This window comes from Lygodium microphyllum, chromosome 11 (assembly GCF_053477565.2).
Source record: "Lygodium microphyllum isolate KBCC chromosome 11, Lygodium_microphyllum_v1.1.10, whole genome shotgun sequence".
NCBI classification, from domain to species: domain Eukaryota; kingdom Viridiplantae; phylum Streptophyta; class Polypodiopsida; order Schizaeales; family Lygodiaceae; genus Lygodium; species Lygodium microphyllum.
This window is the reverse complement of record NC_141145.1, coordinates 10554563-10580050: the sequence shown is the minus strand read 5'-3', so window position 1 is coordinate 10580050 and position 25488 is coordinate 10554563. Positions and strand designations below refer to the sequence as shown.

The following is a 25488-nucleotide window of genomic DNA, read 5'->3' as shown; positions in this document are numbered from 1 at the left end:
TAGACATGTCAACTGGTTTTTTGACTCTCTTAGATCTCCGTAACTGTGGCTCACTCTGAGCTTGCCTCTCATGAGGTGGTACATAATGACTCTGCCTTGCTCCAGGTGTCATAACAGACAGAATGCCCAACTCACTATCCAAAATGTCACTATTAGATGACTTATAACCTGCTGTAAGTGGACTTGTCACATCCTCAAGCATATTTTCTTTTCCCTTATCCAATCTCCCCCTCACTGACATATCCATGTCAGTGGACGTAGGAGTACGACTCTGCAAGCATCTTGACCAAGGACTTACTATAGGTGACCCATCACCTGTAGGACCACTCATAGATGTACTCACTATAGGTGTATTTTCAGCATTACTAGTGCTGGCTGATCCATCAGTAGCAATTGCAACCAGATTGCCATACCACGATGCCAGCTCATCAAAAACAACATCTCTACTAATCAATGTCTCGTAGATGGTACATAACACTTGTAAGCTTTCCGGTCTTGTGCATAACCAAGAACACACTCTTGACAGCTTTAGGATCCAATTTCTTCCTCTTTTCATGAGGAACATGCACATATGCAATGCTACCAAATATCTTCAAGTGTGAAATGTCAGGCTTATGACCATACAACCTCATGGAGTTACATCACGAATCCCTACCATAGGGTTCTATTTAGCACATAGACAACAATCACTATTGCTTTAGCCCAATAACCATTTGGCAACTCTTCTCATTCAGCATAGCTCTTGCTGATCCCATCGGTACCCTATTTTTCCTTTCTGCTATACCATTTTGTTGTGGTTTATAGCTGCAAGTTAATTGTCTTCGATCCCATGTTTAGCAAGGTACCTGTCAAAGTAATTAGAGACATATTCTCCACCTCCATCTAATCTAAGACATGAAATTTTACAACTCAACTCATTTTTAGCATGCTTCTTGAAGTCCTTGAATGCATCAAACACATCATCCTTATGTTTCAGTATGTAAAGCCAAGTGTACCTGCTAAAATCATCAATGAAGGATACATAGTAACGAGCACCACCAAACGAAGCATTATGAGATGGACCCCATACCTCTGAATGTACCAACTGCAAGGGTCATGAGCTATTCCGTACATGTCTCATAAATGGAAACCTTGCTTGCTTTCCAAACTGACATGCATCACATACATGTCCAAAGTCGTGATACTTGAACTTAGGTAGTCTAAGCACAATCTCCTTCTGCTACATAGGTATCCAACTAATGTTGGTCACACACATAAAGATAGACTAACTGAAAATGGGCCAAAACAACATGAGTGAGACCCAAGGAACTTCCTGGGGGGGCCCTATCGTACCGTTGTGACCCATCCTGATTGCGTTGGACATGTTGAAGGAGAATGGGCTAGAACGGTGCGAGTGAGGCCCAAGGACTACCAATTGATCCCCTTATTGCACGGGAGAGTTCTCCTAGTCTGATAGTGTAAATATTTTTAACTAAAGGTGAAGATCCTTCAAATGACCTAAAGACGAACAGAGGAAAGCATGGAGAAGACGAGAGGTGCAAGCGGGATTGCTTTTGGTTTGTGACAAGAGAAGATGAGAGGCAATGAGAGGGGCCATTTTCATACACTGTTGTGACCAATAAGGGAAGGTTAAGCATACCTTGTACCAGATGGAAAGGAAAGCAAGCAGAAGACAAGTGGTGCAAGAGGAAAGAAAGTAGGGAGAAGACGCGAGGTTTGTCAAAGTCAACTGTAGGAAGAAGATGTGAGGTTCATCAGAGCCAACTGCAGACCAGTGCTGACAAAAAACTTTGTTCCCATCCAATGGAAAAAAGGAGCAGGCTTAACCCTAACCAGTTTTGAGAGGGAAGTAGCTGGTTTTATAACTAAAATGCTAAAAAAATAGCTAGCTTTCATCAAGATGAGCTTTACTTTCAACCGGTTTTTTAAGAATCTTGCTTGGAAAAAATACATTAAAGGACAGTTTTATGTGAGCATTGAGGACAGAGGAACACGACTCACGAGACTGATTTTCTAGGAAGTGTATCCGTACTGTTCACATTTAACGCCACTTGAAGTGACCCGCATCAAGTTTGTTATGGGCCACAGCCCTAATGGAAGCTCATTCCTTTTTTTTTGAGAGAGAGAAACATAATTTTATTAAAAGAAAAAGAAGAAATTACAAGGTGCCATGAGGAAGGTCCATGGCGAGACTCTTAGTAGCAACACATACTAACCATGCATGTAGGTTCAAAACCAAGGACATAATAGGAATCAGACCCAATATGGAATGTACATAATAGGCTCAGAACCAAGCACATAATAGGATGAGTTTGTAGACAAAACACAAGAAATGGACACCGAATTTGCTAATCAACTTGAAGCTGAGGATGTGGTAATGATGAATAGACTTTCCCTTTCCCCTTCTAAAGAGAATCAAGGAACCCTAGCGCTGGTAGAGTCTATCCCAAGATTGTTGCAAAAGACTTTTTTTTTCATTGAAGATGGCAGCTCATTTCTTATCATTATTTTTTCGTTGCAGGTACAAGAAATTAGAAAGATTGGTTTTGGGCTTATCGTTTGATGAGTGGTTTTGGATTTTTTTATTTTTATTTTTTTAAAACAATAGGCACAATGTAAGTTACTTCATTGTATTGCCGCATGTTCCTTGCCTCTTCGTGTTGGTGCTACTCACCTCGTTCGCCTGTCTCTTCATGTTCGTGTTGCTCACCTCTCACTTGCCTGGTCCCCTACCGCTTCATCCCTGCATCTTCAAGTTGCTCATCACTGTCAGAATGCAAAGCTTCTCATCAACCAAGGTATGTTAAGCCTCTCGTCTTCCAAGACTGGTTGTCTTCTTTGCAGTAGGGTTCCATTATTCTCTGTCTTGCTTCCTCTCTTCTTGGGCCATCACAGTGTGAGAGAGGCCCCTCAATCCGCCGACCTCGCCCCCCTCGCAATGTGATGACCTCCCTTCCTGGGCCATCACGATGCAAGAGGGGCCACTCAATCCATTGATTGCACCCCCTCGCCCCATGATGACCTCCCCTCTTGGGCCATCATGATGCGAGAGAGGCCCCTCAATCCACTGACCGTGCCCCCCTTGCCCCATAATGACCTCCATCACGGTGCGAGAGAGGCCCCTCAATTCGTCGACTGTGCCCCCTCACCCCATGATGACCTCCCTTCTTGGGCCATCATGGTGCAGGAGAGGCCCCTCGATCCATCAACCACGCCCCCTCACCACATGATGACCTCCCCTTCCTAGGCTATCATGGTCTGATGCAAGGCCCTAGGACCTTCTTGGTTTGATGCAAGACCCAAGGAATTACTGTCATATGCTTGCACATGCCACGATGAAAAGGCTAACCACAACAAAGCCTCACATCAAGCCAAGGTGATGCTACGTTACAAGTTCAGTCCAGGAGACGAAGATACAATGCACACAGGGGAGTTCTTGACGAGCTTAGGCGCATTTTGCACCACACACAGCTTGCAATCCCAAGGCTCCCTTTCCAGAGGGTTGTCAGAGAGATTTGCAAGTGCCATAGAATAGGGATGCAATGGACCGCCTCAGCCCTCCTTTCCCTCCAAGAGATCTATGAAGATTTCTCGATTGAATTCATGGAGGATTCCTACACGCTTGCTGCACATGCACACAAGGTTACTGTGATGGCAAGAGACTTTGAAACTAACAGGAGGCTCCGCTATAGATATGATTAACTGCTTCAACCTCCTCCCATCCATGACTCTTGCATGCATGACATCCTTGCGATCCCTCCTATCCATCCAGGGTGCCATAATGCAAAACCATATCAAGCATCCCACCTTCTCAATACAAGGTCACAGAGAGGGCATGAATCACAGATTTTTGTTGAGGAAGTTTTGCAAGAGCAGCCCTAGCCCTAGGAGCCCCAGCCCATGGCCGCAAGCCCTAGCAACTAGAATCCTAGCCCCAGCCACAATTGGAGCCCCAAAAACTGGATCCCCAGGCCCACAACCCATGGCTAAGAGCCAGAGCCCATGACCCAGCCACAAGACTTAGGAACCAGCCCCTCTAAAGAGTGTCAATATATTAATGACAAGTGTATCATTAGCATGCTCAAGGCAGAGGTGGAGGTTGGCCTCTAAGATTACGAGAATATGCTAACATCCACTTCTTCTTCTTCTATTAATTGTGTCTTTACCATTCTGGGGGCCAGAGAGGTTTTATCGATGGACCTGCACGATGTGCAGTGCATACGGCATTTTGAAAGCCGGATGACCACAGATACATTAGTGCATGCAACAATGATGTAAGTTTTCTATTCAATTGTCTTCTGTTTAATAAGTATTTGATCAAATGCTTGAGTCTTACTTGCCCAAATGTTATTACATATAGGTTCAATTTGGCATCTCTAGCAAAGAAACATCAAAGACAAGTTTTTGTTCTCGACCCTCTGTTCTCCATTGCATTGTGCGACGATGCACAAGTGTTCATCCAGTAGCTTGATTAGTTCAGGCCTGTCAAGCTAGATGATGCTAAAATCATCTCTATGGCTTATAACCAAAGGTATGTTGTGACTATTAAAGAATATCTTTAAGAGGCCTTATGCGAGCATGCTGGCAATAATTGTTTTTCCCTGTTAACTTAGTGAGCATTGGAGCTTGTTGTTGTATTCGGTCGAGACAAATACAATATTTTTAGCAAATTCAGGGAGATCAAGTGGATTCCATGGTCGAGTTAGACATTGAGTAACCTCAACACTATATTCAATTATTTCATTCTATGCAAGTTCAACGCATTTGTTGTAACATCAAGGTGTCTTTGTAGTTGTGCAAAAAAATTTGTGATTATGTACGAGCATCTAGTGTTGGAGGGGGTGCTGGAGGAAGCAATGCAAATATAGGAGGTCGTGGTGCCCATCTAGTTAGACGCGTTCTCTTGTGGATGGAGAATCGCTCTGAATGCCTCACTTTTATGCAGGAAAATTCTTGATATTCCTAACATAAGTAGAGTGAATTATTTATGTTTATTTATATGTATGTAATGTGCACTGATAGGTAAGGTGCGTGTGTTGCTTTATTTTCAGGATGTTTCGTTGCACTGTTATAGTGACTCATCGGTATACCCTAGTCGCTTAACAGGGTATACTGGCTGGCATTGAGGAAGTAGCACTACGAGAAGTTAATGAGTGCCAGCAAACTGGAGTGCCTTATACAACAAGAAGAACTAAATCGTGCCATTGCTATAAGGCATGCAGAGGCTATGCAGTAATTTGAAATAGACCAAGCTGAGGTGGAGGAGTTTGTACACACGAGAAAGGCAACCGAGGGGGAGTGGAGAGAACAGTTGGAACAAGTAGCATGGGATGACATGGAGGCTGCCTGACCAGAGGGAGCGCCAAACACGATCCCCTCCATGGCACTAGGGGAGTCAACAGAGGGGGAGGTGGAGTGGGAGGGGGAGAGAATCAGCTCATTGATAACAAAAGCAGTAGATACTAACTCTAGAACATCAAATGTATTATCATTTAAAAGCATGTATTATACATTGGGGTGATCATAGTCATCAACTTTACAGTGTGTCATCAATTTGAGAGGTCTCCTCTTGTATTCTAACCCAACGACAATTGCGATAGTGTCGACTTGCCTCCATTTTGCGAGTCCTTCAAGTGCATTTGAATTTCTAAATGATTCGATCTTCTTATCTTTCTTTATCCTAGCATCTCATACTACTTGTGCAATGGCCGATGATTTTAATTCCTCTTTTGTTCGTAGTATCTGCAATATCCTTCTATAAAACCATTGGAATAGCTCACAAAGACTGTTGGCTTTTCTACTACCACCATCATGTTGGGTATGCCTAGAATACGCATTGCGTGCCATGTAATGGGACTTTTCCATGCCTTGTGTGCTCCAAATACTTGGATCTCCATACTTTCAATGAAATATGGCATATGATTGTATATGATGTGTTGCAGATAAATGGTTAGTCTCTGAACAATGTTAAGTAGACACGAACAATTTTATACTAACATGTATGAAACCAAAGACTTGTCTTACCATGTAGTGTGTGAAATTGATGTCTTTCCATGCTTTTAGGAACTCTTTCTTGAATAGATCTAGAGTAGTTTGAAACATCTTCTTATATATATTCGTCCATGTCTCCTTATCTAGCATCTGCAATATGATATCCACAGCACGCACACTTCTGCCTTTGCATGTCTTGAAAGAGGTTCGTGATCCTTTACTGTGTTGTGCAACCTTCTCCATAACTCAAATTAAATCCTAATTGCATGCATCCTTTTGTAGTACTTTCTATGTTTGATAAGCTTTTGTCACATGTTGTCAATGGGTCTCGAGAGAAATCATCTTGCTTTCACGCCTCCAAGAGAAACTTTTCTTGGTATATCTATTTCATTCTTTGACTTTTTTTTATCCTACACGATTTGTACCTCTCCTCCATGAAGCTTCATGTCTGCCAATAACATCTCAAGAGCAGCAATCCCCTTCTTTTATTCTGTGTGGTTCCTGATCTTCCAAGCAAATCCAATGTACAAGTTGACAAGCTTCTCAATCACCCGACAAAGTGCATGCATTGTACATATATGTACATTCAATAGGGGTATATCAAAGATTGGTTTGAAATCTTTATCGAACTGGTGATGATTAGGCCCCTTCTTCCACCACTTTTGATCAAGTGTTTTTGCAACCCCCATGCAATACAGGTAAGGAAGGGTGATTGGGCCTCTATTACAATTATATAAGCACTTTAGAGTCTTCAAGTCTGATGCAAGATGCCAAGTAACTTGAAAGTTGCCCTTGTTTGGAACCAATAGTGTCTTTTGTCTTTTCATTTGAGCATTAATAACATCTGGTAGTGGAGTCTTCTGAAAGACCCATTCCAATGCTTCATAATTCTTTGACACAACCATAAATGTCCCAAGCCACCATAAATTCATTTTGGACTATACATTGAAGTAGCGGGGATCTTCCCTTGGCATGTTCATCAATGTAATGGCTACCTTATCCATCATAACGTCTTTCAAAATCTAACACTCATCCATCTTTAATGTAAAGTTCGATGTGCCATTTGTCTCACATGTAAAACTCAACCATTCGGACCTGTAGCATCTCCAAATCCATGAAGATATTGTTGTATTCATCATAGACAATGCAACCCTATTTTGCCTAAAACTCTCCATTGATGTGATATGGCTTTCCAACATACTCCTCCTGCTTTAAGTTAAGATATTTTCGAAGTCTCCAGATTGCTGCAGTTGTGGGCAGGAGCTTTGGCTTAATACCATGTGATTTAAATGAACTTGTAATCTTTTTTTGTAAGAAACCATAGCCATTGTGACTTATACCACTCTCATCCATGGCGCTTTGTATATCCTCCACAGAAACTGTGTTTTGGCTCACAAATCACCCAACAACTTGCCTCTGCAAAATTTTAAACTTATTCTCCTATATGAGTTCTTCTACAATATTTGAGCTAACAAGTAGCTTAAGTTGCTTTGCAAGGATGACATTGGAGTTACAATTTTCCTTGTTTGGTTGTAGCACATCCCTAAAAAAGAGGGACAATGTAAAGCAAGGAGACATAGTAACAAAAAAGCATAGAATAGTAAGACAAGAGATTCCTAACCTGATAGCCCTTATTCGTTTCTTCATACCTCCAGAGCTCACCTTCAAATCCTCTATGTTCTTTAGTTCTTGTTTCCTTTGTCGAGGGCCAAGCAATGTTTGCTTCTATCTCAAAAATTGTAGCTCTTGTTCAGCCTTTCTATATCTTGTTGTTGGGCTTTGATATTTTCTTCTTGGAGGTTGCATTCCGCCTTTAAGTTATTGATGGTTCTGCTCTTGATGTGCATCATTGCACTCTCCATTGCATGTGTTGTAGAGATAGCATTGCAATAGCCAAGAAGGCCATTCTTGCCATATTTGACAAACCTAAGAAGGATAGTCGAGTTTGAAAAGGGTGGGGTGCTAATAGTGTGAGGATCTTTGGGATAAAGAGAACCATCACACCAAAGGTTGACATGCCTTGCTCCTCCCTCACGTAGTTGCGTCTTCATTGTTTCTAAGATGTAATTTCCTCCCCTCCTTTTTTGTAATGGGGCATAAACATTCTCAATGTCTATGTGGAGGTGATTATTGGCATTGGTGTTGAGAGGAGGTTGCTACATGTTGGTGTCCGCCATTGCACCTATGTGTGGTGGATTCTATGAGTTTGTATTTGCCATTGCACCAATGGGTGGTGGATTTTGCACCATTGCCATAGAAGCGGGAAAGGCTTTAGAAGAAACTCTCACTTTTCAAAAGTTTTGAGTTTGGGGCATTTAATGATGTTGCTTTCACCTCAAGGAAGAAGATGATTCAGTATCTTGACCATTTAGTACAGATAGGGACACTTTTTGGCCCAAAAATGAGAAAATGTGCTATTTTTCTAGAGAGAGAAAGTTCAAGGTTGTATTTTCTTGGAGGGCCCGTTTTTTACCACTAAAATTCTCTAATGAGAGATTCTTGCTATAAGAGCTTTGGTAAAGGCCTTATAAATAGCTCCCATGAGTGAGATTGACCTACAATGTCCCAACTTGTATCATATTTTTGGCAACCTAAAATTGTAATTGAATTATGTCATAAATAATCACATTTTTTGCATCACGTCATTTAAACATAGTTAGCAGGTATCATCTATGTTACATAGTGATGGTTATATCACCTAAATTCTATAGTATTTACATAAGAAGAGAACCATATTCATCATATGGTTATATTAACTAAATGCATAGTCATGGTTGTATTACCCAAACACCTTTGTATTTACATAAGAAAATGAGCATATTCATCACATGATAAAGTTGTTTCATGTGTAGGTGCTTCTGTATATCATTTTTGTGGCCTTCTTTTGTAATGCACAATTTCAAATTGACATCTTTAATATTTGCCAATATGGAATCAATTGATATAAAACTTTATTTGCACATGCAGGCAAGGTTGATGTTGTGAAGGTGTTGGTTCAATAGCTCCATTCAAGTACTCATGCGGACCATGTTACTTGCTAGAATATTGGCCCCCCTGACCCTATTCTAATCTCCATTTAGAATTGCTCCTCAGGGGGGACATAATGACAAATTTGCTCCCATGACAAGATCAACTTCACAATTGTATTTCCATTGTTGATGAAACTTCAAACTCAAACTTAGACTTTGGCCATGCAGGAAATGCTACATCGACCTTTGTAGCTTTCTAGGCCTAGTGTTTTTGTCATCCCTCACAACTGTCCAATGTGAGAGAGGGAGTGTGAGAGGGTGGTAGTGGTGGTGGTGGGGCATTCAAGCCTCATACATATGTAGGTGTGGTAGATCGTAAGTGTTTCTTTTCGCAACATTGACTAAGTCTAGCAAATTCAAATCTTGGAGTTGGTTTTCCTTTCAAGTTCATGATGGGATGTTTGATAACGAGGTGATTTGCTTCTAGTCTATCCTTGAATAAGGGGACTATTTGACAGACTAGTCAAGTGGTAGAAAATCCATGGTCATGACATGCTTTTTGGGAGCTAGTTCATAATAGGCATTGGGATTTTTATTTTTTTTATTTTTTTCTCTCTTTTAAATTTTATCTTTTTTCTCTTTATATTCTCTCTCTCTTTCTCTTTGTGTTCATATTCTCTCTCATCTTTTCTTCTGTCTGTGTTTTTCTTCTCTCTCTCTCCCCTCTCTCCTCTATTTTCCTTCTCTCTCTCTCTCCTCTTTTTTCTTTTTTAATTCTCTTTCTCTTTCTTTTAAATTTTATATTTTCTCTCTCTATAATTATCTCTCTCTCTCTCTCTCTCTCTCTCTCTCTCTCTCTCTCTCTCTCTCTCTGTGTGTGTGTGTTTCCCCCCTTTATCTCTATCTCTCCCTCCCTTCTCCCCTCTCTCTTTGCCTTTTATTTTAGTTTATTTTAAAAAATTCAAACTAAAAGGTTTAAATTAAAAATTTTAATCTAACTAAAAGAGAGAGAGATATATATATAGATAGAGGGAGAGAGAGAGAGAGGAACTTTTGATTTAAAAAGTGGGAGAAAGAGACTTTTGTGAAAAGTTTGATTTAATAGAGAGAGAGAGAGAGAGAGAGAGAGAGAGAGAGAGAGTGTGTGTGTGTGTGTGTGTGTGTGAGTGAGTGAGACTACACGTGAGAAAGAGCGGGGGTTTAATTGAAAAGGGGAGGGGGAAGAGAGGAGTGATTAAATGTGAGAGAGGGGGGCTTAATTGAAAAGGGGAAGTTTGGGAAGGGGGTAGGTTTGGGAAGCCCTCTTAAAGTTCGGGGCTCCCTTCTCTCTCTCTTTGCTTTTTATTTAATTTATTTCCTCTCATCTCTCTCTCTCTCATCAAATGTAAAAGTTTCTCTCTCTCTCTCTCTCTTCCTATTTCTTCTTCTTCTCTCCCTCTCTCCCCATGTTTCTTCTCCCCCGCTCTCTCCTCTCCCTTCTCTCTCCCTCTCTTCCTTTTTTCTTTTTTCTTCTTCTTCTCTCTCTCTCTCTCTCTCCATTATCTTTAAATTTTTTAACATTCTCTCTCTCTTTTACATTTTATATATTCTCTCTCTATAATTCTTCTTCTTCTTCTTCTCTCTCTCTCCCCTTTTCTTCTCTCTCTACTTTTCTTCTGTCTCTCTCTCTCTCTCCTCTCTTTTTTCTTCTCTCTCTCTTCCCTTTTTTTATTTTTTAAATCTCTCTCTCTCTCTCTCTATGTTTCTCCCCTCTCTTTTCTTCTTCTTATTCTCTCTCTTCCCCCCTCCCTCTCTCTCTTATTATTCTTCTTCTGTCTTCTTTCCCCCTCTCTCTGTCTCAAAGTATGTAAAAAACTATGTCAAAAAAATTTAATTAAGAAAAGGCTTTAACTTATTTAATTAAAAGATAATTTTTAAAGCGCTACCCTAAAAATATTTAAATAAAAGAGGAGGAAAAGGAGAAAAAAAAAATTAAAGTAAAATACTTAATCTAATTGAGAGAGAGAGAGAGAGAGAGAGAGAGAGAGAGAGAGAGAGAGAGAGAGAGAGAGAGAGAGAGAGAGAGAGACTTTTGATTTAAAAAGTGGGAGAAAAAGACATTTGTGAAAAGTTTAATTTAGTTAAAAAAGGGAGTGGAAAGAGAGAGGGAGATAAGCTACACGTGTAAGAGAGGGGGGTTTAATTAAAAAGGGGAGGCGTAAGAGAGAGGGAGTGATTTCTCTTCTCTCTCTATCTCTCTCTAATATTTTTTTTAATTCTCTCTTTTAAATTTTATCTTTTTCTCTCTATAAATCTCTTTCTCTCTCTCTCTCTCTCTCTCTCTCTCTCTCTCTCTCTCTCTCTCTCTCTCTCTCATCGTCATGGCGACTTCACTATCACGAAGCAGTAAGCGAAGTTACTTCACTCAATAATCTATTTCTCCTCTTTTTCCTCTTTGTTTGCAATTTCTCTCTCTCTCTCTCTCTCTCTCTCTCTCTCCCCAATTCCCTATGCCAAAATTTTCTCTTTCTTTCTCATTCTGTTTTTTATTTTAGTTTATTCTCTCATCTCCTTGTTCTTTGTGTGTGTGTTTCTCACTCTATTTTTTCTCTCCCACTTCTCTCCTTGCTTTTCTTCTCTTTCTCTCTCTCCCGTGCTTTTTTTCTCTCCCCTCTCTCCTCTCTTTTTCTTCTCTCTCCCTCTCCTCTTTTTTCCTTCTTCTTTTTCTTCTTCTTATTCTTATTCTTATCTCTCTCTCTTTTCACTCTCTTTTATTTTTTTTCTCTCTTCTTTTAAATTGTATATTTCCTCTCTCTATAATTCTCTCTCTACCTCCTTTTCTTCTCCCCCTCTCTCCTCTCTTTTCCTTCTCTCTCCCTTTTTTGCTCTTTCTTCTTCTTCTTCTTCTTCTTCTCTCTCTCTCTCTCTCTCCCTTTTCTTCTCCCTCTCTCTCTCCTCTCTTTTTTTTGTTTTAAAAAATTTCTCTCCCTTTTAAATTTTATCTTTACTCTCTTTATAATTCTCTCTCTCTCTCTCTCTCTCTTTATTCCCTCTCTCTCTCTTCTTCTTCTTTCCTCTCTCTCTCCCTTCCCTCTCTCTACCTTTTATTTTAGTTTATTTTCTCTTATCTCATGTTCTCTATCTCTCTCTCTGCTTCTCTTCACTCTTTCACTCTCTTTGTCTATCTATATGTCTCTCTCTTCCCCCTTTTCTTCTCCCCTCTCTCTCTGTCTTCATTCTTATTATTATTATTTCTCTCTTTTGAAGTTTATATTTTATCTCTCTATAATTCTCTCTCTGTTCATATTCTCTCTCTTCTTTTCCTTCTCTCTCTCTCCTCTTTTTTCCTTTTTAAATTTCTCTCTTTTAAAATTTATCTTTTCTCTCTCTATAATTCTCTCTCTCTCTCTCTCTCTCTATCCTCCCCGCTCACTTTTTTCTTTTTCTCTTCTCTCTCTCTCTCTCTCTCTCTCTCTCTGTGCTTTTCATTTTAGTTTATTCTAAAAAGTTTAAAATCAACAAACTAAAAGTTTAAATTAAAAAGTCTACTCTAACACACACACACACACACACACAGCGTGCGCTTGCTTTTAATTTAAAAAGGGAGAGAAAGAGATGTTTGTGAAAAGTTATATATATATATATATATATATATATATATATATATATATATATATATATATATATATATATATATATATATATATATATATATATATATATATATAGAGCTTGCACTTGAGAGAGAAGGGGCGGTTAATTAAAAAGGGGAGGAGGAAAAGAGAGGGAGTGATTAACCGTGAGAGAAAGGGGGTTTAATTAAAAAGGGGAGGTTTGGGAAGGGGTTAGGTTCAAGAAGCCCTTTGAAAGTTTGGAGCTGCCTTCCCTCTCTATCTACATTTTATTTTTAGTTTATTTTCTTTCATTTCCTTATTCTCTCTCTCTCTCTCATTAAATATAAATCTATCTCTCGCTCTCCCCTTTTCTTCTCTCCCTCCCTCTCTCTATCTTTAAATTTTCTTCTTCTTTTTCTATGTCTCTCTTTTAAATTTTATATTTCCTTTATAATTCTCTATGTGTTCATATTCTTTCTTTTTCTTCTTATTCTCTCTCTTTCTTTCCTTCTTTCTTTCTCTCTACCCTTTTCTTCTCCCTCCTTTTTCCTATCTTTTCCTTCTCTCTCTATCTCTCTCTTCTTTTTTCCTTTTTTAATTCTCTTTCTCTTTGAAATTTTAACTTTCCTCTCTCTCTCTCTCTCTCTCTCTCTCTCTCTCTCTCTCTCTCTTTCTCTTCCCCCCTCACTCACTCACTCTCTTCTTCTTCTCTCTCTCCCTTCCATCCCCTCTCTTTACCTTTTATTTTAGTTTATTTTCTCTCATCTCCTTGTTCTTTCGCTTTGTCTCCTCTTTTCCTCTCTCTCTCTCTCTCTCTCTCTCTTCCAATCTCTCTATAAATTTATAATTTTTTCTCTCTCTTTTAAATTTTATCCTTAAGAACTATTTAATTAAAAGAGAAGGAAAAAGAGAAAAAAAAGAAACTTTTAAATTAGAAAGTTTAATCTGAGAGAGAGAGAGAGAGAGAGAGAGAGAGAGAGAGAGAGAGAGAGAGAGAGAGAGGAGAAACTTTTGATTTAAAAAGGGGGAGAAAGAGATGTTTGTGAAAAGTTTGATTTAACCAATAAAGAGAGATAAAAGAGAGAGCCTACACGTGAGAGAAAAGGGGGGTTTAATTAAAAAGGGGAGGGGAAAGAGAGAGGGAGTGATTAAACGTACGAGAGAGGGTTTTTTAATTAAAAATAGAGGTTTGAGAAGGGGGTAGGTTCGGGAAGCCCTCTAGAGGTTCGGAGCTTTCCAAACCTACAACCAAAAAAATATAGTAGTAAGATATATTTTATTATACCAATCACCCATGATTTAAGAGAGGGTGTTAGCAAGGTACATATCCTTAGTGATAGCACCTATAGTGTGAGTGCATTTCACTTTCATGTTAGGCACATTAAATACTGATTGATTGGTATTTTGGGCCACATTTTATTGTTGTTAGACTGATCATTATTGTTGTGTTACTTTTTGCCTATTTATAGGCAACCTCTCCTCCACTATTTTATACACTTAGATATGAGCACGTTGCCTTTGTTGGAGCGATGGAGATTGCAACACTTTGTTGGCTGCCCACAGCCTTTGCCATTATACATTCCTTAGATGGATTCAAACTTCGAAGTCTATTCTCTATGTTCGTTGTGATCTTGTTGTTCTTTTTGTGGTTCTAACAAATCTATAAGCATTGTCTCAGTGCTTTCTTTGCCCCACACTTTTCTAACAAGAGGAGTTCGTTTCATCCTAAAGGGACGTGGGCTAAGGATCTCAGTGCTTTCTTTGCCCCACACTTTTCTAACAAGAGGGGTTTGTTTCATCCTAAAGGGATGTGGGTTAAGGGCTTCAAAAAAGCCTTCTCCAAATTGTGCGAAAAGGAATTTACCCAGAGTCGTGCCACCCCTAAGTTCACGATGTCAGTTGAGAATGATATTGAACATGAAGAGCAGAAGCCAAGCAAAGGTAGAGTCGATAGTGGGCCCAGGTACAAGTGTAGTGAGCTTACCTCAATGCCCAATCGAGTTGCCTCCTCCCTCAAGCACTCTGGTAGCTCCACGATCCAAGGTGCAAGCTCAAGCTGTTAGGATAAAGGCCCTTTATTCACCTCTGTGTATAGTACACATATATTATTTAGTTGTACATGTGAATGCACCCTTACGTGTCGTGAGTACAAATACATTTTATTCTTTGTGTACCAACACATTATTCGTACACCCAAATCGAATTGTAAGAGAGAAACCACGATCAAAGGAGAGAGAGACAAATCCAATGCTCAACACACTTCCACATATATAGAGCCAATAGTGCAAACCCAAGCACCTCTATTTTTAAAGGTGCTTTGGGTTACTAGATGAGGTTCCTTGTTTTACGGGTTAAAGTTTAGAGTTCTTGAACACGCGCAGGTCAATGGCCACTTTTGTGACTTGGGCAGGTCAGTTGACCTGCACGTGTCCAGCCCCTTATAATTTCCAAATCCCTCCCGAGTCCCGAGTCCCGACTACCGACTCCCGAGTCCCCAGTATGAATTGAAAGAACAAAGATGTAGCCCTGGCCCCTAAGCCTCTGTAGTATGTATGGCTCAACAAACTACCAATCATTTCCCGAGCTTGTTGCAGAGTCCAGTGCCTACCTGGCACCATTGACCAATGACCATTACCCCCCGCCGGTTGGTCAGTCCGAGGAAATTGTGTGATACGGACTCCGGACTCCGGAGGGGCCGTGAACGGGCGGCTGAATTAAAGATGAATGATGATCAAAAAATATCCTGACGAAACGGAGAAGGACATTTGCTAACCGACAGGAAGATTGGCTGGCATTTGGCTATAGGTACAGTTGAGTTGAGTAGAAGCTCTCTCACACTCTCAGCCTTTACAAATTACACGCGCACACACACACACACACACACACACACACACACACACTCTCTCTCTCTCTCTCTCTCTCTCTCTCTCTCTCTCTGTCTGTGTGTGTCTACTGTCTGTCTGTCTATGGCATGCATCCGATCAAGCCAAAGAAAGAACCAAAGATGACGGGATGATGCGGACGTTTGCCACGCTGCAGTAGGAAGACACGAGAGAGTCTGAGAGAGAGAGAGAGAGAGAGAGTCCATGGCTCTCTGTTCTTTCCTTCTCTGGTCGCTGCTCCTGCTGATGATGGTACTGCTGCCCCGTCCTGCTGCAGCTGCACAAGTGGCCCCCTTCAAGCCCCCCCTCAGCTACCTCCTCAACTGCGGCGCCGCCTCCAACACCACCGCCGACGGCCGCACCTGGCTGCCCGACCCGCCCGGCCTCCTCTCGCCCTCCACCGGCAGTGTCCCCGCCTCCGCCTCCGCCCCTGCTCGGCTCTCCTCCTCCCTCGCCCCCACCCCCCTCCTCCAGACCGCCCGCATCTTCCCCTCCCCCTCTGCCTTCACCTACACCTTCCCCGTCATTGCCGCCTCCAGGTACTGGCTCCGCCTCTACTTCTACCCCTTCGCATACCAGTCTTTTGACCTCCACTCCGCCATCTTCTCTGTTACTGCCGACGGATTCACCCTCCTCGCCAACCTTCGCGCGGCCTCCTCCATTGGATCACCCGGCGGCACCGACTTCCTCTTCAAGGAGTATTCTGTCAATGCAACATCCGATGTCCTCTCGGTCTCCTTCATCCCTAGTGACGGCTCAGTCGCTTTCATCAATGCGTTGGAGGTAACATCCATGCCTGACGACATTGTTCTTGATGATTCTAGCCCTCTGGGGATAAATTCACCCCAGGCTTTGGGCCTATCAGCCATCGCATTGGAATGTGTGCACAGGGTGAATGTCGGAGGTCCTGTTGTATTGCCAAGTAATGATTCTGTCGGTCTCTACCGGACATGGCTGCCCGGTGAAACCTTTCTGTTCTCAACAGCGGGAGCCATGAATATATCCACCGACCGTGAGTCTATCAAATACCCTTCCTCTATCCGTCCGTACTTTGCTCCCCCTATTGTTTACTCCACAGCTCTTCAGATGGAGGACTCTGGACTTGCACAGAATGCATTCAACCTCTCTTGGGTCCTTCCTGTTCATCCTGAATTTGTGTATATCGTGCGCCTTCATTTCTGTGAGATAGTTTTCAATGCAGCAGGCCAAAGGATCTTCAATATATATCTCCAGAACCAGACTGCCTACCCATCCCTTGATCTTGTTTTGTCCAAGCAAGCAGATAATGCATACTTTAGAGATTTTACTGTTAATTCCTCTGCCGGCATTGACTCTCTCTGGATTCAAGTTGGTCCAACTCCCAATGCAGCAGTCACAAAAAATAATGCGATTCTTAATGGCATTGAGGTCTGGAAGCTGAACAATTCCGCGGGAAGCCTTGATGGGGAGAGCACGGTAGCAGGTTTGGTGATGAGGCCCAGCTCCCACTCCAATACCCTCCCTGCCATTATTGGAGGGGGTTTGGGAGCTGCCATGGTTGTCCTGGCGCTTGCCTTTGTGGGGGCCTGCTTCTTGTGCCGAAAAAATGCAAAAGTTTACAAGCACTCACCCTCTACATGGCTTCCCCTACCTATGTACGGTGGGAATTCTACAAGTATGGGAAGCAAGACATCCTTGGGCTCTCACAAGAGTGGTACAGGGAGCTATGCCTCGTCTGCCCCGTCAGGTTTGGGCAAGTGTTTCAGCTTCGCAGAGATGCAGGAAGCTACAAACTACTTTGATGAATCCTTGGTCCTTGGTGTGGGAGGGTTTGGTAAAGTTTATAGAGGAGACTTGGATGATGGCACTCCAGTTGCAGTGAAAAGGGGGAATCCTGGGTCACAGCAGGGAATTACAGAATTTCAGACAGAAATTGAGATGCTCTCCAAGCTTAGGCATCGTCATCTGGTTTCTCTGATCGGCTATTGTGAGGAGCATTGCGAGATGATATTGGTCTATGAATATATGGGAAATGGTCCGCTTAGGATGCATTTGTATGGTTCTGATTTGCCATCTTTGTCTTGGAAACAAAGGCTTGACATCTGCATTGGAGCTGCCAGAGGTCTGCATTATCTTCACACAGGCGCAGCTCAAAGCATCATTCATCGAGATGTGAAAACTACTAACATTCTTCTTGATGATAATCTTGTTGCTAAAGTGTCAGACTTCGGTTTGTCCAAAACAGGGCCTATGCTTGACCACACACATGTTAGCACGGCTGTAAAGGGTAGCTTTGGGTATCTGGATCCTGAGTATTTTCGGAGGCAGCAGCTGACAGAGAAGTCAGATGTCTATTCATTTGGTGTAGTCTTAATGGAGGTTCTGTGCGCCCGTCCAGCCATCAATCCTGCTTTGCCTCGGGATCAAGTTAACATTGCTGAATGGGCTATGCACTGGCAAAAGTTGGGGATGCTTGACCACATTATTGATCCACACCTCATTGGTTCTGTCAAGAGGGAGTCTTTAAAAAAGTATGGAGAAATCGCTGAGAAGTGCTTGGCCGAGCAAGGTGTTTACAGACCTGCCATGGGTGATGTCCTGTGGAACTTGGAGTATGCTTTGCAGTTACAGGAGACATCTATAACCAGTATTTTGGATGGAAACAGTAGCCTTAATCAAATATTGGAGCTTCCAGTGAGGCTTCCTGTGACAGAGCAGTGGGAAGTTACTACTGTTGATCGTTACAGTCTGAATAGTTTGGCAAGTAAAGAGGATTCACAGGAGGCAACAGCAAGTGCTGTGTTCTCGCAGCTTCTGAATCCTCAAGGAAGGTGAAGCAGACTAAAGAAGCTGATGACTTTACACATTCTGATACATGCTGTGCATTTTGCATCCATTTAAGTGGATGACTTTCTGTATTACTTTGTCCCAGTACAAGGACTGGTTCTGTTTGTTGTGAACCATGGCGCTTCAGGTTTCAAATTACACGCTAGGATGCCCATACATGATGGACCTCCAAGATGCCAGTCATTATAAGCTTGTGCTCAGACCCAAATAAACCATCTGTACTACCAGTCGATACGGACCAAAATCTAGCCTTGTGCATAGCTTCAAATCACTTTTGTATTCCACTTCATATATACATCAATTCATTTCAAATTTTCAAGCATAAGGCTATTTTACTGCCTTCAGTGAGCTGCTTTCTGCTTTGGCCAGTTGGTCATAGATCAAGCTGGAATGGGCTTCCCAAATAATGATTAGCCATGGAGGTGCTCAAGGGAAGAAATACCTCTGCGTAATCCCCCTTTGCTTGAAAGTGCATATGATGTGCTCCAACTATCCTCCCTTGGAATGTAATGTGCGTCATATTTTAGTTGTGAAATGGTTGAAGGGGAGAGGGTTTGTTCTTGCATATTTGTACTCTTGTAACCCCCAATCTCCCTTTGATTATGAGGTTCATCAACTGGATCCACAAAATACAAGAATTCTCCTATTAAATTTATCACTTTGGACTTGTGTGAGGTGTCTAGATGAGCAATTTGATTGTTGTTGACGAAGGCTCATTTTCATGCTAGAGGTGTATGGCATTCAGAGGCTTGGTATGGATGCTGATTGCCGAATGAGGGTTTGGTGGATGAGTATCACTCATGTAGTTCTTTGGGTGCACGAGGGTTAATCATGCAATTCTTTGGCCTTGTGCCCCAAAGTGGAGACTTGGATATGCATTGTGTGCACACCAGCAAGGGTTAAGTTGGATACTTTTAGCATAGATATTATCTTCCTCAGTTCTGTTTTTTGGGCATTTGTGGGTCGTGTCCGCCAACAAATGTCATTAACAATTCCAGTTTGTGGGTGCAAGAGAAGCAAGCTGGGTAAGCTACCCATCCTTTTCCAGGAACATATGAATCCCCAATAAGAGTTAGCTTTGGTGATGGGGAGTGAAGGTCAAGGGACAGGGAGAGAAGATAAATGCAGATGATATGAAGAAGTAAACAAAACTTAAATCTCAACGAACACAAAAAGAGAGCTGGTACAAAAGGCCCTGCACATGTGGTCTCAGCCATGTCGGTGAGGGTGCTGAACACTGCTGAAACCAGAGGAGAGAGTTGACTGAGGAGAGAAGATGTGGCTGGAATGATGGCTGTGACAGCTGAACCAGCAAAGAGGGCAGAAAAGCTGGCTGCATGCAATGATGGCACCAAGTGAGAGGTACCCTATATATATTGGGAATGCTGCTACCACCGGCAGAGCTGCTGTAATACAGGTTGGACCAGATTTAAAATACCCTCCAGCCTGTCTAAATTGAAAATGCTGTCTGCCTCCATCATAGAAGCGGCAGCCCTGCCCACTTGTCTTTGAAGATGCCTGCCCAGGCTGAAAAGTGTCTGCCCTGTCACGAATGTGCCACCCAGACTGGAATGTCCATGAAAAGCAGAATATAGATGACTGCTGAAGAAGTCACATTGGTTGCTGGTTATGCAGGTCATGTCTCAGAGTACCATGGACATGGACAAAGTAGAGAAACCTTAATCTCCACGTGAAGTGCCTATGATGAAGATTGGTTTCACAAGAAAAGGACTGTCAGACAGAGAATGTGTCAGAGCTTCAATAGACTCTGGCTGAGGCTCACAAATATGAGATGAACTCAGGAGAAGACAAAGAAATAAATGACTGCTAATACCCCCCTCTCAAATCCCAGGTGTGGCTGAAGGTGAATCAAGTAGAAAATCCGATGGAAGATTGGAATATGTCAATGTTAAAGTAGTCCATCGAGGATAAACTCTAACCGAGTAGCATGACCCCTTCTCCATTGATGACCCAAGGAAATGAGTGGCAAGAATATGTCAATGGGACTGGAGAGGCATCGAAAGGATCACACAAAGGGTATCCAGTTGGGAACGGATGAGCCAAATCATTGGGTCAACCAGATGATGATAGCATGGAGTTATTGAAGACACCAAAAATGACATGTGCCAAGGATGAACATTAGGGACCAAATGGCACAGGATGGACATTTCTAACAATAAGGAAGGGTGGCTTAGAGAAGAGGGAAAGTTGCCATTGCATAATGGTAAACCCTAAAAAAGCTCCTTTAAGATCTTGGGAATTCCCCTTAGAGAATCTGGTAGAAAGGCTAGTGACTCCACAATTGCAGCATTGATATCAATGTGAGGGAACCAATAGATTAGATATTGGGGGATTGAAAGAAACATGTGGGATGGATGGTAGCTTGATGGTGAAGCAACGGGGAGATTCCAAGGACCTTAGTCAAATGAAGGAGAAAAGAACCAATATAGCCAATGCTCTTGATAACCTGTCCAAAGGATGGCTCTTGGGATAGCATCCTCTACAAAGATGACTTGCTCAATGAAGATAAATTGGGTACGATCTTCCTCTCCACCAAATATTAGCTAGTTCTCCGACCCTCATGTGTCACAAACATGCCATGATCAAGTGTACGGATTAATTTTTGCTCATGTGGGATTCTTCATATCCTATCGAGTCCTATTGTCTATACTTATGGTCTCAAGCTGTGGGATTTTCTACGATAAGTGCAACTTCAAATAGAATACCCTATGCATCTAGGCCGTGCGCTTCAAGAGATGCAATACTAGATTCGGGACTTGCAGAACAACAGAGGAAGTATCAGATAATTCCATGTGTTTATCAACTGCCAACAAGAGAATCCAAGATCAGCATGTTAGAGAAGATCAATGGTGACGGTTTGAAGTTCACGGGATTTTTGCAACAAATAGAGCTCTATATATACATGCAATTGGATAGGTATCCAGATGATGCTTCCAAGGTGGAATTCATTGGGACTTTGCTTTGCGGACAAGTTTTATCATGGTTCGCCCTAATCTTGGAAAAGAATATGCTAGTACTTCATAACTATGAGGCGTTTCTTTTCGAGCTCACTTCCACATTTAGAGATGCAGACAGTGGTCGAGTAGCAAAAACAAAACTTCGGAAGCTACGACAAGGTAACTTCCCTGCTTGTGCTTATGCATCTGAATTTAGGCAATTAATCTATAACCTCACTTGGTATGAGGAGTATTTTATCAACCAATTTAGATGGGGTCTTCAAGATGACATCAAGGGCCTCATGGTCACTGTACTTGAGGCAAAAGCACTTAATGATTATATCATGCAAGCCATTTAGTGTGATAATAGATTGTTCGAGAGGAAGCAAGAAAAGTGAGAATAATTAAGGCCTCGCTAATGGAAGCTAGCCCCAATCAGAGACCCAATTAGAGAAGAAACCAAGCTCGAATCAATGCAAATAGATAATACAAAATTCGAGCCCTTGACCTTACAAGAAAAGCAAAGACAAAGAGAGAATCATCTATGCATATATTGTGGAAACCCGACACATTGTCCTAAATTGCCCAAATAAGAGGGCAAGAACCCCAAGAGTTGCTGCAACCACCCTCGAGCAGGAAAACGAGGATGTCCGATTATAAATGAGACCGTATAACCGGACCTTGATATAAGAAAGGGTCTCTTGATTCCAGCCACATCCATGGAAACTTTCCTTATCACAATACAGATGATCATGCCAAGAAAGACCCTTTTTCTCAAAGCCTTGGTTGACTCTGGAGCCTCCGCATGTTTCACTAATGATGGCTTTGTGAATAGATACTAGATTCAAGTACTCTAAAACACCAATCCTGCACCAGTTGAAGTTGTGGATGGAAGACCTCTAGCATCTAGAGATATTACCAAGGAAACATGACTACTCGTGGTAACTCTTGGCAAGAGTACAAACAATTATAGTATTCTAGAATTCTATCACGACTTGTTTGGTCTTAAAATATGCCATGGTGCTTTTGCAACTTCATCGTACATACAAAAAAAAGTACATTTAGTTGTGCTTTTACAACTCCATTTGAAAAATGACAAAATGAAGAGCTTATTCTTAGGTGGACAATTTTAAGATTAGCCTGTCCTTATTTCTATCTTAGCCTCTTGTGCATCTTATTGAGAGTGAGAAAGTACGAGTGTAAGTGCGAAGAACTTGGAGAGGGAAGCTCTTCTCCCATTTGATTTCCTTCACTTCTTTCCCTTCTTCTTTCATAGCTTGAAGGTTAAGACATCAAAGTGTGAAATTGAGATTGAGTGTGAATTTGTGTGAGGGAGAGTGAGAAACAAATTGAACAAAGTTTTTCTCCACATCTTATTTCTTCTCCTTTCTCTCTTTATTTTTCCTTTTTACTAAAGCATTTGTGGATCAGATTGGATGCAATGGAGTAATAGAAGCAAATTTAGAAGCACTAAATGAATCATGAGATCATCTACTTTGACCTTCAAGTATAGACTACTTTTTTTTAAACACTCAATTTGCTTGGTCGATTCAAGTAAGGTGTAATCAATGGGTTGTTGCTACAATATGGAGGTATTGAATGGTTGAGTCTACTACACCCTCTTAAGTCATTTAACTTTCTTGCTTTCATTGAAATTAAGGAATAAAGACAAAAAGAATGAAAATCACATCAAAGTCATTACACCCATTCTAATTTTAGCAAAGAGAACAGTATAATAACTTTCCTAAGTATCCTCATTGTGAGAAGACCTCGTATCCTGAGAAAAAGCGCTCGAACAAGCCATGTCCCCTTTAATATGAGCCTAGTTCGTCCACACCTACTCCTATTAATAAAACCAAGTCCATCTTCCTTCACATTCATCAAGTAAAGGATCCTCATATAGCTTACTTATCCTTTGAAAAGCCTTGGCTCATTAATCGCACAAGTACCATTGTCTCCAAGCTTTATGTTCTCAAGAGGACTCTGTCACCATAGGTGATATTACATCTACACCTTTCAACGGTATGAGCAATATGTCATTACTCCTTGACCGTCCATATTCGAGTTCCATAGCAAAAGTCTTACATAGACACTACGAGCTTAGGGAAACACTATTGATACAACCTAAGCAATCCTAGCCAATCTCTTGCATTGCTCCAGACCCACCCACAATCATGACACCCGCCACAGATCTACAAGACTTGCCATATTTTGACACATGGTGTTATGGAAGCACTAGATTGTGCTCGAGAGACTAGACTAGATGCAGATTTGTTACAAGAATTCTGATTACAAGAAAATCCCACACATAAGGACACAAGGTACAATGATAACAAGATATGGAAAATCCCACAACCCGGGATCGTAGATATAGACGACATAACTCAATAGAATATGAAGCACACCACAACCTGGGATTGTAGGTATGGATACAAGATACCAAAATTACAAGATCTCCCTTGACAGGGATGAACAAGATATAATACAATACTAAACAAGATCTCGTACACTATAAGATTACAAGGTGACAAGACAATAGGAGTATAATAGAATGTTGAGAATAGTAAATGATGCTTAACATGAATGCCCGTAGAGGCTAGATGTGTGCCCAAAAGAGGCTTGCCCACTAAAGGCTTTGTACGGAAGATAGAGAAAAGATGTATGCTCTAGAAGCTCTATGAGAGATGCCCAGAATCCCATAAGCACAATGAGGAAAAGTGGTACTATCCAAAAAGCTATAAAGGCATGTACTTGACACTAATTTTGATATAGAGGACAAATCATTTTGAATCACTCAAGATTGTGTTTATGAGTCCAAGCTAATCTATCTTGGAACCTAATTCACTTGAGTTACAATTTCTCATTCTAACCATATATCATGTGTTTGATTTGCGTCCACCATAGCTCATCTAGTTCTAGATCTGTATTCTTTAACATGGTATTAAAGCCATGGCTAAGCTAGGTAGATAGTGGGCATGGTCATTCAACATTTCCTTCTAATTGCATACTCTAAATACTTTCTATCTCATTCTTTTCTTCCCTTCTATATCTGTAGGTCTTCGTGCAGAAGAACAATATGAAAGAGTGATCTTTTTTCTATGTCTGGGTTTCTCGACCTTACCCTAATCCTTTTGCATTGTGATATCATTATGCCATGGAGCAGAACAACATCTTGCCCAGCAGCGAGGTCTTGAAAGTCTTCTTCCCCTTCCTCACTGGGCCCGAGCTCGTGGCCTACATGTGTATCTACAGGCAATGGAGGGATGTAGTCAAAGACGACTACTTGTGGAAGCTCCTCTACTCCCATCGTTGGCCCTCCATCACCCGTAGTAGCGGTAAGGGCACCACCAACTTGCCAAGTGGATCGACCCGTGGATATCACCACCTCTTTACCAGCCTTTGTAGGCACAAGTCCTGACCCTTCCCGTCCCCGAAGCTCTCCTTTGACGTGCTCAAATTATACGTTGATACATATCAACTTGCGGCCTGTGTACTCAAATGTGGTTCTAGCATCTAAAGCCCTTCTGGGGATTGCAAACCCTCCCCCAAACATCTGCACAACCATGCGGGCGCACTTGCAGAGCCCATCCTCAAAGGTGATGATTCCTGTGAATCCGTGCATTCGAGTGTTATTCACAGAATCCATCTGCATCTCGCTGCTCGTACGACGGAAAGATTGGGATCAGGTTGCTTGTGTCACTGACAGGACATGGTTCAACTATGTGGATGGGCCAGGTTACAAGGCACATACATATGATTTCCTATAATTTTCCTCTCAGTATCCCTTTGTTTCTGAGATCATGGCATGACTGGCACTCCTTTTGGTGGATGCACAGGGTGGGCAACTGGAAGCATTTGGAATCAAGCTTGATTTTGGTGATGTCACCAAAATGAATACACAAATCCTATTATGCTGGATTGGAAATGAGGCATATTACAATAGTCCATGTCTTGCATGTAGGGGGAGCAAAAAGCCAGCAAGGATAGAGACTCATCATTTGGGGGTGGATGTTGAGAATAGCAAATGATGCTTAACATGAATGCCCGTAGAGGCTAGATGTGTGCCCAAAAGAGGCTTGCCCACTAAAGGCTTTGTATGGAAGATAGAGAAAAGATGTATGCTCTAGAAGCTCTATGAGAGATGCCCAGAATCCCATAGGCACAATGAGGAAAAGTGGCACTATCCAAAAAGCTATAAAGGCATGTACTTGACACTCGTTTTGATATAGCAGAAAAATCATTTTGAATCACTCAAGATTGTGTTTATGAG

General features: G+C 41.6%; 2 pseudogenes; both read left to right on the top strand.

Moving 5' to 3' along the window:
- Positions 1-15441: 15441 nt before the first annotated feature.
- On the top strand, positions 15442-21599 carry LOC148028539 (receptor-like protein kinase THESEUS 1 pseudogene; annotated as a pseudogene).
- Positions 21600-24372: 2773 nt separating this feature from the next.
- Positions 24373-25488, top strand: part of LOC148028538 (F-box protein At5g39250-like) — a 37617-nt pseudogene continuing 36501 nt past the window's right edge.